We start from the raw sequence: 21,480 nt of genomic DNA, 5'->3' as shown, positions 1-21,480 counted from the left end.
TTCAGTGAAGTGGCGGGTCTGGGGATACTGCGAGGAATTGAGCTGGGGCTGCAGTGAAGAGGAGTAGAGATGCAATTGTTCATAAGAGGGGTTACTGTGAACAAGGGATGTAGGTTCAGTGAGAGGTCGCATGTAAATACTACGTATGGGTGCTAACTTCCTTGATAATAGGCATAGTGAGAAGGGCGGAAGGCTCGGCGAAGAGGTGGTCAGTGGAAGATGTGGGATTTAAGCAAGGAAAGGTAAGGGGGTGGTGATCTGGAGGAGAGACGCAAAAGGAAGAGTGAAACATGGTATCGCACAGTCAGACTTTAGTAATAGGAAAATGAGAAGATCCTTAGAGTGCAAGTTGAAACTGAGGTCAGTACTGATGTATAGATGCGAGTTTTACTTGAACAGTTGTGATTTTTCATATGATAGTTGCCAGTTTATTCAGGAAAATATTGCGTCGTGCCACTGGGCTGCTGGTTGAGAAGAATAACAGGGACTGACGGTGGGGTATGGGCTAGTGCTGTGGGCCTGACAGTCCGGTTCTGACAGGAGAAGAGCCAGATATGTTGCTGTATGGGCCGTGAGTCTGACATTGGATGTTTTGGCCCCGGTAGCGTGGTGTGGCTAGAGCTTAAGGTATGACAGTGGAAACGTGGTCATGTCTGCGCGTTTGACAGTGGAAGCGGGGCTAGGAATGGCAATTTTTGTTTGACAGGGAGGGACTGTGCCAGGCTTATCAATTTAGCTCTGGGGTTTTGGCATGTCTGTCTGATAATGGGGGCAGGGCCATGCTTATGGTCTGACAGTTGGGGCAGAACCTTGTGTTGAGAGCTATATTGTGTATTTACCAAATGGGACAATATTTGTTCTGTAGTTACGCACTAATTCTAGCTGTGGCCTAGGAGGAGATGTTGGGATAGGTTCAGGGGTCTGAAAGTGTGATTTGAACTCGGTCAGCAGTGGCTGCACTAGGTTACGGAGTATTTTTATTGTTATCTGCTGGAGGTATTTAATTGTTGACCTGGCCGACCTGTCATTCTTCTAAGGCGCCTAAGGTTTTCCTTTGCTATTTGTCCTGACATATTTTGGAAGGGAACAAGGGGACTGAAAGGTTTTGGCTTCCGTTGGTGTAACTGTGTTTTGGAGCAGGTCTAGTTCTCATGGATCATTGGTCCACAGTATGTATAGGATTCGATGTATGTTAGGTAAAGTCATGGAGCTGGCTTATTTTTACTAGGGATGGAGATCACGTTGTAGACAAGTCTACGTCAGTAGGTCTGACAGAGCGAGAAGGGCTACATTTGTGGGATCACAATTAATCTTGGTCCATGAGCTACTATGAGTGGGCGACCTGGGCAAAAATAGATTGCTTGGTTTCTGACAGTCATTATGGAGGGAATTTTAGTCTAGGGCTGGCTGGACATGCATTCGAGGGGGGGAGGGGGTCTGAAAATTTAGGCCCCGGAAAGGAGGCAGTTGGACTTTAAGGGTAGATAGAGTTCAGTTTGTGCGTTGAGTGGGGGAGGGGTCATGAGCCCATGGATTGTGGAAGTGAGTACATGGCCTGTTTGCACTGGTTTGAAATGTGGTGTAGGGCAGTGGGTACTAGAAATTTAGTATGAACTATACCCAAGGGTTTTATCTTTGGAGATTGTGATAGTTGGATTGTGGGAGTAGTTCTCATGATGTGTGCAAGAATAGGTCAAGCGGAGTGATTCTGTTGGGCAGTAGTAAGTAGTGTGCAGCAACCGCACTGTAATATTTCACACCGACGGAATGGGCCTTGGTCTATTTATCATACTTGTTTATTAAATTTAATTTTAGCCTGAACCATGCCACATGGATAGTGGCTCGACTCATCATATAATAATACGCTGACCCACATTTGTAGATTTGATAATACTTTAAGAAAGAGATCATCTGAGACCTTAGAGGGGAGCCATAGTTGGTTGAGAAGCATGGGAGTAAGTAGAGAAGAGATACATGTGAGGGTTTTGTGTGCTGCTAGAAGTGTGCGAGCAAGCCTGTGATTTCAGGGAGACAGATCCATGTTCTTTGGCAGCACAAACGAAGATCTGATTCAGAGTTCAAATCTCCAGCATGATGTGCTTTTCTTGGTATTACATGATTCACCAGCAGTTATGAACTTTACTGTATAATCCACTAGTGATTCAGAGTTCCCTTTTCAGGTTGACCCCCCCCCCCCATAATGCAACCTTGTATATAATGGAGCATAGTTTCAAGGTGAAGTGAACATTGAATTTCGGGCAATTGGAGGTTATTTAACAATGAATGATGTGGTTTTATTTCTTGTGCCTTCACTTAGCTGAGGCGAATGTCCTTTTTTTGGGCCAGCTGTGATTTTGCTCACTTTATAGTTGGACATTAGAATAATATTCTGGTACCACCCAACTGATCCCAAATCTTGTTCTGGGATGGGGATGTCAAACTTTTTTCTAGGAGGTTAAGGCTATTGTCGGAAACTTGGTAAAGACTGGAGTCAAATTTACTCTAATGATTTTGAGAGGTGAAGGAATTTAGTTTCTTGGGAGTTTAGAAGAAGTAAGTTCTCCCTCATCAGCATTTGTAATTGGGATAGACAATTACTTAATATGTCAATTGGTGATGTTTTAGCTACATCTGGGCACAGTCAGCATATCAGTGCAGGTCTGGGCCATAATTATTTAGGATTAAGTTAATTTCCACATGTAAATATTAAATCGTGTTGGTGCTAGGGGTTACCACTGAGGAATTGTATACTGCTTTGGCCGTGGCCGAAGATCCTGGTCATGACTATTTGTTTGTTCATCAAGTGAATGAACAGCCCTGTCTCTGAACCGATGTAGTGTTTAAGTGTCTTTAGTAGCCTTCCATCGTTGATTGAATCTGAGGCAGCAGATGGGTCCACCAGCACAATCAATTATGAGTCTCCCTTGTTCACAATATGGACGCCATCCAGCACCTACTAGGTTGCCTTTTCAGTGATGAAGCTGACTCTGAATTCCGATAGGTAGTTAGCCAGCAGGATTACATTTTTTGATGATAGACTTGTTGGTTGGCAACTGTTTTTCCAAGCCATGGAAGGTTCAGTTTTGGTCTGCAGTGTGATATTTAGATAGGGTAAATGTTAAGCGTTTAGGAAATGGGAGCGATTTGGTTGATCTTTTGTGAAGTTTGGAATATGCCTAATAGGGAAAGACATTGATCATATTCACCATGTGTCTTAAATTGTGAACGTTGGCCTTTATTATCTTTGCTTGAATTTGATCATGGAAGTAATTTGTATGTTTTTAGATTTATCTGAACATTTTTAGTTCCTCCTTTGTAAGTGGAGTCCCAGGTGGGAGGAATTTAAGGGGGAGTGTAGTAGCAGTTGCATGCCAAACCTCCTGTTCATTGTGTAATATTTGCCTTGGTAGTATAATGAAGCAGTAGGTCCCTTGATGTGGGAAGATTTTGATACCGTTATTGGCAACTCACTGTATTCTCCTATTGTCACACAGCTCTTTAAGGAAGCAGTTCTAATACCGTTCTTGATAGTCATTCTAGATTGCAGGCAACCAATTAATTACTGGCCTATTGTACAGCTTCCCTACCGTTCCAAATATCTGGAGCACATCCGCCCTTCAAATTCAAGTTTTTTTTGAGGATAAAACTAGATTTTAGGCTGTTCGAGTCTGGTTTGATCTAGTATGAAAATTTCCGGTGATGGTTTCAGCTGGCATAACGTAACAGTTTGGCTCAAGTGGCTGAGCTCTTGCATGATTATGATTGGCTTCCTTTCTTAAATAGCTTTCAGCCTGTATCCATCCCACCACTTGAGTTGGGAAAAAGATTCCATAAATTACACATTTTAAAGTTTGTCAAATTTCGATCCCCCCCCCCCCCCCCCTATTTTTCGTATTATGCTAGTAACTAGACCAAGACATGCAGGGTTTATCTGATTTTCTGTATTTTGTCCAGTTTTGTTTCCAGTCCTGGGGCCTCTCCCAGTCTATTGTAGTGGTACAGGGACATCGCCTGAATTATTGTTTCTAAATCTAGGACCCAAAATCTCCGATAGGATGCACACAGGCTGTAGATAGTGCTGCGACAGACAGCCGGAAAGTAACTGCAGATTCTTTGAGGAGAGTTTCAAGTATCCAGACTTGTCTATATGGAAGGAAAGGAGAATGGAGTAGGTAATACACAATATACTTTAAAAGGGAATAAACACAGGATAAGAGGATGTATCTTCCAGTTTGAAAAGGAACTTCGAAGCAGCGGTTCACTGTATGAGACTTTTGGCAAGCTCAAGTGTGACATTAGAATTGTCATTGCTTATCAGCATATGTCAATGGGACAGAACCCAGAAGCTATAATGGAAGTGTTGTGGCCCAGGTGAAGGAGTACAACACCTGGAAGACAATTTTGAAGTTGGAGATTAAGTATGATTTGCGTGTCCGAAGTCTGGATAGGAAACTTAATGATCTGGTAGTTACAGGGTTACATAGTTGGTGCCAAAGTTAATCTTTTTGGAACTGTGTTAACTGGTCATAAATGATGAGCATCTTTCATTACAGGCCAGGTTAAATGGTTTTCACAGGTGTGGCAGAACAAAATGTGATTAAAATTTTTTGTTCTGTTTGATGCTGTCCATTAAACCATTCCATGTTTTACATCTCTGTGCTTGCTGACAGCATGCACCAGGCAGTACTATATCACAATGAATTGTGTGAATTATGGCACAAAATGTAGACATCTCAACAAGGGATGACTAATCTTAAGGTTAAACCATATTGACTGAAAAATAATGAGATGATTTAAGGGCTATATCCTTATTCCAGCGTTTTGTTAATTGGATTTCTACGGTGTACATTCTGTCATTGGGTGGCCTTTTCACCTTTGATAGTCTAGTGGCTTTCCACTTGGTTCTGAACTTTCCATCACAAACCGTAATCTGGTCCAGCTTTTCATTACTTGATATAGATATTGTTTTCTGCACCTGTTCTGGATTACGTGGCTCATCCAACTGTATGTGGATGAAGCGATGGTCTTAGAGCTGGACTGAATGGCTTTACCAGTTGTGTATGTATCTTCTAGTTTAGTAAACCTGCCAGTTGCTGGGCTGATGAAGAGTTGTTTGACGTTTTCTTAGTGTTGTCCTGTTTGGTATCCTCATGGAGAACTATGTGGCATATTCTGGTGCTGTTTTGGTTGAATGTTAGGGGTGCTCTCTAAAGGGATCTGTTGAATAATAGAGTGTGATTTAATGTCTGTGGTTGATGTGCTGATTACTGAAGAAAAGTTGACACAGAGGATACCAGTCGACTTTTTACTTACTTTTGTGGTACTGGTATTAGCAGGTTGAATGAAAATGTTTGTAAATTGCTGAATTTTTGGACATTTTCTCCTACTCTTTTTCCGCTCCAGAGCTTGGAATTGGTTGGGTTACACCGTTTCACCAAGTGTACCGAGACTAATGCTCCTCTAAGATGAGTGGCTGGCTCTTGAGATCAGGTTTGGAGCTCTAGCTTTTTAGATGGAGTTTAAAACATTGCTATAATACATAATATACATCCATGTTATGTCTTGCGGTCCTCTGAGAAGAGGGCTTCAAGGTTGGGTATTGATGACGAGCAGATCATGGTTTCTTGGTCATGCGTGGGGGAGCTGGCACATCTTGACATAACAAGCATTGGCATAGCCAATAGGTCACACTTTTGGGACCTTATAATTATTTTAGTTATGCAGCACAGTATCCTTAGTGCAACAACATCAACTGTTGCATGGCTAAACACTTATAAGATCCCAAAGGCGAGACCTATTGGCTATGCCAGTGCTTGTTTGGTATATACATTGACTAAGTAAGTATTAGAACTGCTAGTGTTGGCGGAGTGTGAGAGAACTGATCGTTTGCTGGCCCAATGTTTCCAAGGTCCTAAAAGAAAAGAAAACACTTACATTTTTAAATCTCTAGATATAGGGACATCTAGGATATTATGAAAACTATTTTGATTAACAGTTCATAGTGTTGGTTATCTTCCACCCACTACATGTCCCAGTTATTTTCCTCCCCACAATGCAACAGCTTCACAGTGTTAACAGTAAACAAAACAAAAAACACACCACAAATACATAGCCACTGTCGGTGATGAAATGTTTTACAAATATAAAGAGCTATTAAAAGAGTACAGAAAAGCGAATTACACTTACCTAATAAATTGCTAGAAATCATAGACGTAATCAACAGCATGTTTTAGCCAGCAAAATGCAAAGTTACAATCCTGCATCACAGATACTCTACACTTACATATTTAATTGTAATGAAATATGTACAGCGAGAATAGGAATCCTCAGTAAAATGAAATAGCAACATTAGTAAAACACCTAAATAGGAAGGCCTACTCTCTTACCTTTTTGGCCTCCGGCAATGTGATGGATTGGTCTGACCTAGGTGGGTTTTTTCAGAATTTAACACCAAGGAGAAGAGTTATACATGCATCTATTAGAAACAAATACTATAGAACACTTAAAAAATAGATATAACTTAGTATAGTTCTTTGCCGAGAATGATATTGGTTTCACCATACTGATCTCTATACAAAATAGATTTTGCTTTCGCACAGTATCAAGTAGATGAGCGAGCTTTGGAAGAACTGCATTAAGGAACCAGGCAAGGCCAAAGTCAGGGTCATAAAATGAGTGACTTGATCTTCTTATGAATTCTATAAAAAGAAAAATTGGCTATAAAAAAATGAAAATAAAAATGGAGGGGCTACTTTACGGTCTTGGGGCTGGTGTACTTTAAACAAGTATGCTTTTAAAGATTATTTCTTTTATAAAAAGCCAGTGATAACTTGGTGAGGCAGAGGGGAGTACTGATTATATTGAAGTGCTGGTGATTTTACATTGCACATATTGTAGTGGTAGAAGTTGTTCTGAGTGTGTGTAGTATTGTTCAACATTTTTATAGTCTCATATACATTTCTGAACTCCCAGAATTAATGAGCCATGATGCAAGGATTTTGACATGATCACCTGTGGCTTTGGCAGGAGCAACTTGGAAGGTATTCCTGTATGCCCTGTCAGACTCCAGCAGCTCATAGGAAGAATAAGCAATTCCTTTCGGTAACAGTTTTTCTGACCAATAGAGTAACTCCTGCAGATTCGTTCTTTGAAGGCCCTTCTGAAGACACCAGACTGGATACAGAAATCTTTGAAGCAGAGCTAGCGGTGTTAGATAAACAGACACCCTGATCAGCATCTGGAGACTCCCAAAGAGACCTGCGGGGCAATGTATATAGCACCAGAAATGTTCCATGTGTCTTTGATGTACTATGGTAACGGTGCTTTTGTAGAAATATGCTGCAAGAATAACACTATTTTGGAGGGACTGGTGTTTGAAACAGCAGACCTAGCACAGGTTTAGTTTTCTCGCACCACTATAAAATCTACTTCAGATCTGAAGTAATAGAATATCTTCTAGTAGCCTGAAATCTGCTCTACAGCCTGTGCTGACTCAGTCATTTATTTGCAGTATGTAAATAGAGGCAAGATGACAGTCTAACCACTACCCCAGTCACTGACAACCGAAAAATTCTAAAACATTGTGGACTTGAAATACAGAAGGTAATGGCTGAAGTCTACAGTTTTGTAGGAATGTTAAGAGGTAAAAAGAGGAACAGTAAACCGTGAAGTAAAAAGCACAGCCGGTGAACGTGAAAAAGCATGGGCAACCCTCATTTAGACTTTACTCACAAAATCCCCAGCCAGAGAACATCCTCCAAAGATCTCCGACGGTATGAATAAACGAGGAAAACTTTGCTGGATTCGGCTGGGAACGAAGCGTCTCTGGATTCGGCGTCTCCAAGGAAGAGTCGGTGGATGCGTTTGGTTAAAAAAAGTCACGTGAGGATGGTCGGTAACACAGAAGTTATATACCGGCCCAGGACATATGACCCACCCAGTAAATCGAGCTGGAACGTCAACCCCCAAGGTCGGAAAGAGGTAAATTCCAGAGGCTATGATAAATGGCTGGCCAGTACGTATCCAGAGCAGAAGAATGAGACAATGAGCAAGTCGAGAACCGGGCATACAAGAATAGTAAGATTCTCGAGTTTGCCAAGAGCGTTGACAAGATGTATGTGAACTGAGAGTAAGATTGGTTTTCGACTGTACTTTTCCGCAAGGATAAAAACAAGCGACAAAAAGACGCGCGGCCCGAAACACGCTCTATGGTGGGAGAGGGGGAGGAGTGTTGAAGCGCAAGGCAGAGTGAGGCGCGCGCGCGCTTGTACGCGTAACCGCAGGCTCTACGCCTCTCAAAAAGCTGTGGTCGGGTTTTTTGAAGCCTACTAACTAAAAGTCTTGCCAAAGAAGCGCATGCGCTGGCTCAGGCGAGACCTAAAAAGGGATTGCTTAGCTATGCCTCTGTACCCTCTTCAGGGTTCAGAAAGGAGACAATCAGTCAAGCAATCACTGCATCAGTGTTCATTTTGGAAGCACAGGTTTCGAGAAAATTATTATTTTAACTGAACATTCTGTTTCTCTTTTCCCATCTTTGACCAGATGTATATCAGACCCCATTTATAAGTCGACAGGGCAGGCAGGGGTTACTGGGCCATAACTGTGGGGGTTGAGAGCTTTTGCAGTTGCAGGATCTGCCTCACTATGTCTGTGTAAACTGGGCCAAGTAAAATCCTTTCTGCACTTTACTCCCAGTAGAAGTGAGGGTAAGCAGTCACAGAATTCTGAATGGGGGGGGGTTTAATTTGGAGGTTACTCAGTCAATAATCAATATAATTTCTGCTGCAACTCAATAGGATCAATGTCCATAACAGTGCTCCTCTTGCTCTAATTGACAAGTAGTTTATTACACTTAGAATTCCACTGCACAATAATGCATAAATACCTGGTTCACAGGTGCACGTCTTTGTGCTCTAGGGACCTCTGCAGAATAGTCCTCCACCTGACTCTCATGGGTCCCCCTGGCTCTGCCCTCTGGCCCCCCCCACCCCCACAAGCGTTCGGGGTAGATCGGTGGGTGTTGCTCATAATCTTCTCCATATCCTTTCACCCCCTTTTGATCTAGTCTTAGCAGCCAGTCTCTCTGGCCTAGGCCTGTTTAGTTTCTCACAACGTTCGTACTAGCAGCGTGAGACTGCATTCGGCGCTCCCACGGCAGCAAGATCTCATCAGCAACAGGTGCCTCCAGGCGACACTCTGCATTTTTCTTAGGTGTGGCTGCTGTAGGATGGCAGGGTTCTGTGGAAAGCCCTCGTCTAGGCGGTGGGCTGCAGATTGCGGCTCACTCCGACATCCGGTGGCTACTTGAGCATGACGGCCATGCTTCTGTGTTACCACGAGGCGATGACTTGATTGTTCACAAGGCTTCCCCAGGACATTACTTGTGTTGCTCAATCTTCCGGATTGGCTCTGACCCAACTACACACCTGGCAGTGCAGCAGGCACATAGTCCCCTTGTTGGGTACAAGGGTCACCAGCAGACGCTTATCCCGGCTTAAGCTAAGCCTTCCACACAGGCACATTAGTTCAGGTGTCTGGCGGTAGGGGGATAAGTGACGATGGTTGCACAGCCCCCTACTTGGTAGTACTGCAGGTCCTTGGGAACACTTGCTTAGCGAGCCTAAGTCAGATGAATCGTACGCCAGGGTCAGTTATAGCAGTCCCTTCCACAATCTGGTCCTCCTGCAGATTTAGCACTTCCTTACCTTGCTGATAGGCAGGATATCTTGCACCCGGATAGTCTAGTAATTCCAACTTCAGATCTGACTCCAGGAGATGTTTGCTTTGCCTCTTGGGACTTGGCTGTTAATGGGACACCAAACCGTGGCCTTGTATTAGTCACTGAGTACTCTGTGGAGTACCCTCTCCTCGGTAGACGAATGACTAACAACGATGGGTCCTGAGCTTCCATTTTTACACTGGTCTCACGGCGGAGGATGTGTGTTCCAGATCTGCTTCCTTGGAACTGGTTTGGGTCGGTTCCCCGTTCTTGTCTCCTGGTCAGACCACCATCCAGGCCTGGCCTCTGCATGGATGATCTGCCCAGCATGAAAGTATCCAGCCGGAGTGCCCACCACAGAAGTGCAAAAGAGGTGATGGTAATCTGCACGAGCTATTTACAATCCCTCCTCACAGAGATCAGGAAAAGAGAAGATAATTTGGGCCTCTTCAAAGGGCTCCTTTCCCTAATGACAAATACTGCCGGGTTCTTCCTGCTCCCTCTTCCATCTACCTAATAGCAGCTGCAGTCTGAATCATAGACAGCCCCGTGTATCGGGAAGGGCCCTAGCACTTCTAAGGAAAGCCTGTATTCTCTTTCCAAAGCATAGCGTCTGGTGCTTCTCCCCTCGCAGATTCCAGCAATATACATGTGCTGGTTAGAGAAAGCTACCTCTTCTCCATCTTGGTTTCTGGTCCAGGCTGCGGACTTCCAAAATTGAACCCCAAGTCTCTATCACTTGTGTACAACACACTATCATGTCTAGCACATGTACATCGCGCAGGAAGACCTGTTCTGAATTCCGGGTTCATTGTGAGCAGCAGACCTTTAAATGAATAGGCCTTTAGGTGTCCATTCATGTCTCACAGGTAAAAGCCTTCACGCATACTTCGCTCATGAAAACTTGATGGGGATGGTAGTCCCCAGTCACTATGAGGATTTGCTTGGTGTCCCCCTCACGGTTCAGGACAAAGTTCAGAACCTATCATTGTCAAAATACCCGACCTAAGACAAAGCCTACACACAGGATTACTGTGCCATGGCCAAAAATAATATTTAAAAAAAAAAAAATAGAATTGCAGATATTGCAGTCTGTGCCTGTAGGGGATACGGCGGTACCAGCAAATGCCACTCCCAATTCTGACTACCTGGAACTTTAATCCACCATTGGAGAATTCCTGCTGTTGAATCGGCGAAATAAGCAGGAAAGTCCATCTGCATTCCTTTGGTTAGAAACCGCCTTCTGCTCATCTATGAAGTCTAGATCCAGTAACGAGGTTACCCATCTCAGCATCTTGGGATGTTCACCTTTCATTGCCATCAACCACTTAACACATACAGCGTGACCTTTGCAAAGCCCATACAAAGGTAAAACCATTTTTCAGTAACTTAACCAGTTCTGCTCTTCAGATACACCCATCAGCTAATAGAGACCACCAGATACTCTCTGCCGTTTGAGTTGAATCAGTACTGCTCCAATTCCGGTATCTGTCTGCACTACAAAAGGCTGACTGTAATTATAAAAATGGCGGAACATATACAATCTTAACAAAAGCCACTGCATTTCACATGATAAAGATGTTAACAGTATGTTGTTTAGTCCAAACACAGCCTTGTACATACAATGTGCAAATCTGCGTACAGCTTTGGCTGCTAATGTGTATTGGGAAAACTATAACCGTATGGCCATGGTGATGGTCCGATATCGATGTATGCATGTATAATATATTTACTTCAGAACTTGCGTGCTTTTGGATCTTGCGTGCTTTGGAACAGCTGTGTCAATGTGGTGCCTGTAAGCAAACATCCACGGTGAGCACAATAGCTTATGCCAATAGAAATGGAAAGTGTGCAAAACCCCCATGATAAGGGATTATCCCCGAAATCCGAGTCAGCATCGGGAAGAAGCCAAACTTTGAGTACTTTAAAAGAGACTCAGATAAAGAAGAAACACTTGTCGGCTGTGTTGGAGTTTAATAACTTGTTGTGCAAGGCTGTGTTTGGGTGAACAACATACTGTTTAAATCGTTATCTTTTTAATGTGAAACGCAGTGGATGTTGTTAAGATTGTATATGTACTGCCATTCTTATTATTCATGCATAAAAAAAGTGTTAACAGACACTTTGACAACCAGAAGTTATAATTATGCAATTCTTATAGTTTGGTTCTCCAGACTTGTATTGGATGTTGTATATGGCATTGTCTTTGGGTAATGTCCGTGATTGTACTTCTTGCAGTGGTAGTGCTGTCTGTTGTAACACATGAGAAGTCACTGACCACAATCTGTGGGGGTTTTTAGTGCTGGTTGTACTTTCCTACTGCTGCTGTTTTTGTAGTAGGTAAGAGGCTGACTGTAGTCGGTTGCTTTTAGTACAGGTGCATTGCTTGACGAGTTCTTCAGTTCCACAAATGCCTTCTGACATTCCTCTGTCCAGATAACATCCCTGGGCTGCTTCTTGGATGCCAGTGCAGCCAACGGGGACACGTTCCATTCTTAGCTACAAAGTTTATTTAGTTACTAGTCAGTCCTAAAAAGGCTCTCACTTCTGTTTGTGTAGTAGGCATTTCCCACTCCAACGCAGACTGTGTTTTTGCCTTCAACTGGCGAATGTTCCTGTTCCCTGCCTGATGCCCCAGGTGAACTACAGAGGACTGTTACACCTGGCACTTGTTTGCCTTAATGGTCAGTTTTGCCCTCCGCATCGGTTCAGGGTGCCTCATGTGATCCATCCATGAATTGCTGAATACGGCAAGGCCGCTTAAAACTTTTCTAATCCTGCAAGTGTTAAAAAGTGGCAAGAGCATTCTTCAACTGAAGGCATTACTCTAAACTGGAACAATCCCTCTGGTGTCGAAAATATGGTCTTCTCCTTGGTACTGGGTGGTAAACCGATCTATCAGAAACCACTTGTTGGATCACAGTACTTTGCAGGAACCAATCGTTCCATAAGCGCTTCAGCTCTGGCGATCAGATGTAGATCTGACTTGGTGATTTTGTTGAGTGCAACAGAACTGCAAGTCCGTAGAACATAGGTTGGGCAGTAGCACTACTAGACTGACCTGGCCCAACAGCTGATTGAGTGCTCAGTCACCCCCAAGTCCATTCTTGGACTCGGTCAGATATGTGATATACCTTGCTTTATGTCTGTCTTGTGAACACAGACGGGTGTTAACCCTGTATTCTGTTAGAAGAAGTGGGAAAACTTCCCCAGCACCTCCTTACACTCTCTCTGCTGATCAAGCGTTAACTCAGTTGCAAGGTGTGCCCCTCCACAGTCCCATCTTCCTTAGCAATATGCAACAAGTATGGAAAAGGCTCCTTGTCTGCCTTGACTTCCTTCGACATGGCCATATGTTCATTCTGTAATCTCTCTCGATGTAACGCTTCAGCTCGTTCACATGGAACACCCTTGTGGCATGTGTCTACTAAATAGTTCACATCAGATAACGTCTGCACGAATTTTTCTTCCACAGCTCTAGGACAAATGGGTTTCAGAACTGACACCTTTGTGACCATCCTGGTACCCATTTAGGGTCTCTTTCTGACCATACCATTCCTTCATCAGCGATTGGCTAGCCTCATGGTTTTCCTTTGCCTGACCTATGTATTGCATCATCATATTTGTGAAGCCAAACACATAGTCAATCGCCTCCTTCTGTGGTGATTCTTGAATTCCCACCTTCTACTTACTGTTCCAGGCCAAATAAACTCACTGAGTACTATATTTTACACATTATGCCCATCTTAGCATAACTGCTACATAATACCCGGGCACTAGAATTAAACTGCAAGGGAGGAGTAAATTGTGCAACAGGATGACTAAATTATGCAACAAGAAAAGGCAAATTATAAGGCTACACAATTTGTGAGAGTATTACTTCCTTATGTTGTCATTTTTGCACAAGTTAACTCGGTCTCTGCAAGGGGTTCACCTCATTAGCACCAGTTTAACACCCAAATACAGCAATAAGCAACAGAAAGGTATCCTATCAACTTTTGCAAAGGGTCTTCTACTGTGCCGCAACACGTGTTGCTATGTTTTTAGTTCCTTTTAAACCGCTTAAGCTAAAGAAATTGTTTTGTTAAAATCTGCAGATTATGCAGTAGATGATGGACTGCGGCAAATGCAGCAAATCCATAATTATCAAGGCAAACTCCACGGCTGCAAAATTGCATAATTCCAGTGGCTCTGACAATAATTCACCCTACTTAAGACCGTACCTTTTTTCTTCAGTTTCAGCTGCCTCGCTGGACGGTCCAGTGCATGAAACGCAAACTGGGCAACAGCTGTATCTTACCAGAAATACCTGTCCCTCTCATACCCATTGCACTGGAGTTCCCTAAAAACAATACATCAGTTCAGCAGATCTTGAGCTGGCCGACAGCATCTCGCATCTATTCCGGCAAACGCTACAGTTAACAATACCCCAACACAGAAGACAATTAAGACCTTCAACACAACACACTTAGACACTGCAGCCATCTATTCCCCTTGAGTTTCTACAATTTCAGCACTTTGAAAGTGACAGTAATAATAATAGGAAACAACACTGATGGCATAAATGACTAACTACCAAATTAGAGATTTAGGAATCCTCCACGCAGGCTAGGGTCGGCAGAACTCTGAGGAGGACAGGAATCCTTTAATACCTCATCTTCACTACCTCTGTGTTGACTCCTTGAAGACCAACCACATGTACATTTTACAAAATAGAAGTCCTTTGAAATACACCTTCAAAGGGAGTTTTTCCTAATACAGATCATAATTAATACACAAAATTCGCAACATCTAAGACGAGCATGTAAGGGTCCTACACATGAATTAGCCACTCTGGTAGACACCAATCCAGAAACTGGAAAACACTGGATCTGGGAGTAAGGTTAACGACTGGACCTTAAGAGATAGTCTAGAAGTTCCTATCGACCTGACAAAAGAGGCTCCGGGCACAAAGCAATAGCACTAGTAGCTAACCCAGCCCCAGGATAAGTACACCCCAGACTAGAACAGCTAATAAGGCTTATACTGTATTGCCACTCACTCCTGCTGAACATTGCAGTTGGAAGAATACAATTCCCAGCTGCTGCAAGAGGTACATCTGAACAGGTCTTGTGTCACGCCACACAAGCAAAGCTGTGGGCCACACAACCAAAACCTCCACTGTGAACCACCATGAACAGATGACACGAACAAACTCCCATGGGTTATTGTAGGAGGTCGCTAAGAACCACCAGCTTTCATTAAACACTTTCATTGGATAACACACACTCCAGACCACAAACCCACACCGTGTGTTCGGGAATAAATTAAACCAGTAAGAAACCTTCAGTGACTGAATCACAACTACACAACATAGATTGCATAACAAAGTGCCAAGAAACAACGTTGTTTGTGAAAGATTTGTTATACAAATACTTGGAAACCTAACATACATTCAAAGATGTATATGCCTTCCACCGGTCTTTACCATATTGAAAGTCACAGGATTTAGTGATGTTGCTAGGCCAGGAGCTGCCCTGGAAGTGGCTTGAGAAAGTAATTGTGGCTGGAGGAGGGTGGCATAGATTTGAAGTAGTACATGGGTAAGAGTATGGCACGGTAGGGCTCAGAAGGAAAAGGTAAGGCAATGCACAAATATGATGTAAGTGCTGGTGCTTAATTGTGACAAGTAGTACAGAATGGTATAAGGTGATTTTGCTTTTTGGAGGTACTGGGTAGTAGAAACTGAAATCCGAAAAGCGGCTGGAGGTGTACAGATGTACTAGTGGTTCAATGTGTGGTAATGGTTGTGTAAGATGTAAGTAGATTCGGGGTACAGTGCTTTAAACTGAGAGCTGCGCCTGTGGTTCAGGACTTCAGCAGAGCCTAGTTCCAAAATCAAACGTTTATTTTGCTGCTGACGTAACCGCTGACACTCGGTAGATTGGAAAGTCCGTATCTTCAAAGGTTACTGCGTTGATGGGTGTGGTGCCCGTTCTTTAGACTGGGGGTTGCTCTGTGTTGGCAGATTCAACTGTTACACGAAGAGAATTGCAAAACACCTCCATCTCGGCCTGAAGGACTTCCGTACTACAGTATTGCTCACTGTGAGTCCGACTGTGCGCGTTCCGTGACGTCTTTCTTGTCTTGTTGATAATTGCACAACGGGGTGCGACTCGGCCTCGTCTCCACAGGTCCTCGTGGATACATAGCCCTCGATGGGCCGCTCTAGCCTTCCCAGTTCACTCGAGACACTTCTGAGTAGAGCGCGCGCGGTCACTTGGAGTGTTGTAGTGACTGCGCTTCTTCTCAGTGAGTCGCGGTTGGATATGAATTGTGTAAATTAATTACCCCTGCGTTTTTTTTAATGAGACACTCATTCTTGTGCGTCAGCGCCGTGAATCACGAGATGCTTCGTTTTTGCTGAGTTAGAGCGAGACACGTGTCCCCGTCTCTGATAATGCGCCTCTAGTTGAACGTGCGTGTAAACACCGAGTGAATAAACTGCTGCGATTGTTCCCCAGGAAGTCTCTTATCGGTGACAATGAAGCGTTAAAGGTATCTGAGTTTCTCTGCTATCTATAGACAGTGGACATGTGTGTGTTTGGGTGCTCTTCGACAGTGGTGCTGCCTGTTACACTGTAACTTGACTGAACTGTTGTGATTCTCACGTTCCATAGTGTAATATTGATACACTGGTCCTCTATGCGTGTCTGCTCAGTAACACGTACTGGTCACCTTCGCCTTTATAAGGACTAATCTTCTGGCAGAAGGTACCCTCACAAGTGCAAGCATTACTGAGACTCGTGGCCCCTGTTAGGAGGCAGCCAACCAGGCTTTTGGCAGTCTCCTGCCTCCAAGAGGAGTCTTTTTTTTTTTTTTTTTTTACTTTACAGTCTGTTTTCCACTGACAGGTGAAGGTCTTACAAGAGACGCTTTCACTATTGCATGGACAAATATTGCAAATTCTCTCTCTGTGCTTAATTTGAGCCGGGGGTTCCACCGGCACTTAATTTTCGACATCAGACATTTGCCCAGCGCTAAAGAGGGTAAACGCACAAAGCAGAAGGACGAGGAAGAGAACGGCGGAAAACCCGTCACAGAGGTAGAACGCAGGAACTTGCAAAACTGCTGTAAAGGGACAGGGAGTCTCTAGTAGTGGATTTAGAAAGATAGATAATTTGGATTGCACAATTAATTAAAATCATTGCAATCATGCTCGGTTAAAATCGGTACAAAGTGCATTTTTCCAGAATTATAAGAGATGTATAACCGTTGCCACCCTAGTATGCTGGGGATTAAAAAGTTAAAGACCACTTTATCAACTTTAAAATACGGGGTTAAAAAACCATTCACGCAGCGTTCTGGATTCATAGTTTAGTGTGATTGTTAGGGACCAAGACAGCTTTCACTGTGGATTAAAGAGGCTTGAGATGGAATCGAGACTGCGCAGCCCAATCCTTGGTTATGAGCAAGCTGACTTTCTATTACACAAGACGCGGGTTTCTGAGCAGAACTGAGATTATTTTATATATTAAGCACAACTCTCTGCCTTTACATATATCCGCCCCTTCTCACAGCGAACCCCCCTGGAAATCGCTGACCTTCCTATGTAGTCTCGTCCCCTCTGGCAGGAACCACTCTTTTTTTAGAGAGTCTCATCCTCTAACAAGAGCAGCGTCTTTGCACAGAGACTGTCACAGGCCAACAACAGCTGACGTTGCAGTCCATACTCGCTGCTCCTTGGCGAAGCGGCATTATAGGGCAAGCGCCGTTAACTTCTACCACAGAGACGGCCTTCTAAAAACGTGAACTATCGTGCAAGTCTAAAGACTCGCTCACCCGCCATCAGTGGTCGTCTTACAAAGACTGTTATCCCCTCAAGGAACAGGTAGTACGAACTCTCAGAACCCAGATGGCGGGTCTCTGTACTCCCAGGTGGCGCCTTTTTAAACCGGTTATTCAACAAATGTTTGTTTTTCAGTCTTGTGACTTGGGTGCACCCGTAGGTGCACGTTAAATTCAGAGGTCGAGCAATCTTTAAGAGCGCCTAATTTAAATCTAAAATCCGAGGTTGGCAAACCACCCCTCCCACTGAGTTAAAAAACAATTTCTTGCCCTCTTCTCTCTTTTTACTAAGGACGGTGTTTTCTTATGCTACATCCATTTACAATCTGGGAACGAGGCGTCATGTCAACGATGGTACCAAAAATACAGGGTCCTAACACTTTAAGAGAATGGAAAATGAACATCTCGATTTGCAGATGTATTTGCAGAACTATGTTCTGCATGGGGGCACACACATAGAACCAGGATGATCGATAGAACTGCTACCTCGTGCAAAAACTTATAAGTAAATGTGGAAGTGCGAATGTGGGTGTTAGAGGATGTGTCTCTACTTATTACAGTGAACACTCAGAAACCTGTGTTAGCAATTATTCAGTATTTGCGAGTTGTTTTCCGCCGATACCACATTAAGCTGCACAGCCAAGTTACTTGTTTGAATGGCAGGACTAAGCGACTTTGCAGTCTCGCTTTATAGGGGTGGAGGTGGGTGGAAGTTGAAGAATTGCTTCAGAGAAAAAAAAAATATTTTTCACATAAAAGAAAAACATTTGAAATGCACGTTTTTTGCGTCTTTAACTTGCACGTAATTTTCTGCTAACTAGTAAATTCTGCAGGAATAAACTTTACATTAGATTACTCCTTGGAATGTATGATTGTCGTTGATTTCCACGTGTACTTCTTGCTTATCCGAAAATCTAGTCCAAACATAGGGCCTGGAGTGACTGCGGGAGTATGGTGCTAATGACTAATCTGCTACAAGTCTGGAAAGTGTCTGCATCTGTGCACAACTGGACTATGCCTTTCCTCTCCCAGCCTTCTGCTGTTACCCTATTTATCTTGCAAGAAATATGGAAACTTGGATATCTGGCCACTTGTGAGATGGTTGTCTTTCGTAAAGTTAATTTTCTTTCAGTTTTGTAGAAGACTGGTCTTTATTCTTACACCTGAAGCTACTTTCCTTGCCAGGTATTTTGTCCTTTTAAAATGTGCTTACAAAATTTAAATCCTATATTAAGGCTTGTATTGTAAATAACGTTTCCCATACATTTCAGTTTTGAGCAGACTTGTGTATCCCTCTCCCTCAAATACTTAAAAGCAATTCTGCCTACAGCACTTTAGTGCAATATGGCAAATCGCTTTGGGTATCTGCCTATCTCTCCAGTAGGTAGTTATAGTGAGGACCTATTTTCCATAGCTTTTGGCCAGCTCCGGTCCGCTCCTATCCTGAAAATTTCACGGTGATTCGTCAAGCGGGGGCCGAGAAAAAAGGGGGGTCCCAAAACGCATATTCCCATAGGACCTGTTGACGCAGCTACAGCCCGGACTGCTGAATGGAATTACACAGATTTGGCAAAGAGGTAGTCCTCAGTTCAGACTCGTGCCTTTTGCTTAAATGGTGTAAATCCGTTCAGTAGTTTCTGAGAAAATTAGAGTTAAAAAGATAGATATATCTGGGCGGAGCCTAACCACACATCTCATCGTGAGATCTGATTGGCTGTCAGTACTTCATCTAAGAAGTGTTGGAAGCCATCTTGGGACCAATATATATGATAGCACCTCATTAAAATGCATTGCAGTTGATAGAAGGTTTTAAGACTTTAGTTACATCATAAATCATTTGTTGATGGTGCCATACTCCTTTTATGAATTGTGGTGTGTTCTAAGGTGATTTTACCATGTGAAAAAGCCTTCTGCTGTGATTATCATGAATCATGTTTGAGAGAACTGTTTTCTCATGCTTTTCCCACAGAGGTTTGGAAGGTGATCTATAAGCTAAACTGAGAGCATATTTTCTGTAAATTCACATTTTCTTTCTCAGTTATGTGAGAATTAAGTCTGACATTCTCGGTAAAACATATACATCCAACCAGGGCAGAGACTGTCAGTTGATACCTTTGTGTTCTACTGCAGCTTCCCAGAGTGTTCTGAAAGAACAACTAGAGCGCTAACAGTCCTACTTATGACAAAAGTATGGCACACCTGAAGCCATCTTGAGTGGAATAAAGTGGTAACACTTAAAACATTTAATTTACAAAGGAACAAAATGAGGGGGTTCATTTTGCCGTAGAAATTATGATTAGTGCTGCAGAAAGAAAAATTAGGGCACATTTTGACTTCTCAAATCCCCTTCTATTTCATAAAAAAATTCTGACATGCAGACTGAAACATGCACTTTGAATACCAGCAGCAGAATTCCCTGGTGAGCAGTAGCTTTACTACAGTGATCTAATGAGCAACTAGAGTGCTAACATTCAGAATTTATGTCAAATGTGTGACATATCTGAATACCTTCTTGTTGGAATCAAAGTAAAAAACTGAAAGCATTTCCTACTGAGGAGACTGCAGTAAATGAGGAAATTAGGAAACTTCATAACAAATAAATCTCCCAAGATGGCTACCAGAGACAAAAGAGCCCAAATGCAGCACAAATATCACCCAGATGTAGCCCACATGTGGCCCAATGACAGAAGTGTGCAAAACACTTATTTTTTGTGTATTTGCAGTTTTATATAGTGCAGACTTGTCAGGTATTGGAGTGCTTTACATGAGCATTGGTTACATCACACAAGATCAAATTCATTTTGGTTGTAGACATGGGGAGATTAAGTGATTTGACCACAATCACAGAATGTTGAGCTGAAGCAGAAACTCCAACCTGGTTCCCCAGTTGCAAAGTCTGCAGCTCTGGAAGTAACCCCACATCCTCTCCCCTAGGTGCAACATTTAATCAAGTGGTCAACTGGATAAAAAAACATAAAGATTACAAATAATTTAAAAGTTCTTTGTCGCTATTTGAAAACTCAGAAAATATGTCCTCATTTTAGTTTTTTAGAGCACTAACCATAATTTTGATGCAAATAAGACCCTCTCTTATATGTAATTTCTAAAGGAAATGCTCTAGGTATTACAGTTTTGATTACATCAATACACTATTGTAATAAATATAGAATGCTAGCAATCTAGTTGTTCTTTGGGATACTGTTGATAGGCAGAGGCCAGGGGCACGGACGCTGAAAATTGAAGGCAGGTAGGAGAGTGCAGAGGCAACAATTTGACCACACTGGGCAGGCAGGAAGGGCAGTGGCAGCACAACAGACTATGGAGGGCAGTGGAAAGGGGAACAGGGGCAACAAACCAACAATACAGGACTGTCAAGAGAGGCTGTGGCAATATAATAGACCATTGTGGGCAGAAGGAAGAGGCAGTGGTAGTACAACCATACATGCCAACAGACCCGTTTCAGCCAGGAAACGTCCAATGTTTTTAAGCTCAAATGGGCTTTATTTGATCTGTCTCCTGTCTACAATCTCCTCTTTTTCAATGTAACTCAAAGGGGAAAATCGATACCCCAGGTTTTTTTCCAAAATCTCCCTCTTACCAAGTTCAAAATGTTCGCAAGTATGGTACATTGGATCATGGAAGGCAGGAGGAATTGGGGTAGGAACATGGACTTGGATAACAGAAGACAGGAGCGACATGGAGAGGTGCACCAAACTGACCCTACAGGGCAGGCATCAGGGTTTGCAGCAGCACAATACATTACACCGGGCATGCGCAACGGGAGTGCAGCACAACAATCCATAGAAAGCAATAGAGAGGGTACATGGACAACAGACAACAGAGGGGAAAGAGCCAATGGTAGCTAGCTGACCATAATGCACAGACCGGAGAGAAAGCTGCAGCATAACAGATCATAAAGGGCAGGAGGGACGGAT

At 43.1% G+C, this 21,480-nt stretch overlaps 1 protein-coding gene across 1 annotated transcript in view; it reads left to right on the top strand.

The window, feature by feature from the left end:
• The window catches only part of RAB1B (RAB1B, member RAS oncogene family), a 194,481-nt gene that overhangs the window by 268 nt on the left and 172,733 nt on the right, over positions 1–21,480 (top strand). The gene's annotated exons all lie outside the window — the stretch shown is intronic.

The sequence above is a fragment of the Triturus cristatus genome, chromosome 9, assembly GCF_964204655.1.
Source record: "Triturus cristatus chromosome 9, aTriCri1.1, whole genome shotgun sequence".
In the NCBI taxonomy this organism is placed as follows: domain Eukaryota; kingdom Metazoa; phylum Chordata; class Amphibia; order Caudata; family Salamandridae; genus Triturus; species Triturus cristatus.
The sequence above is the reverse complement of the archived record's forward strand: the minus strand, read 5'-3'. Positions and strand labels throughout refer to the sequence as shown.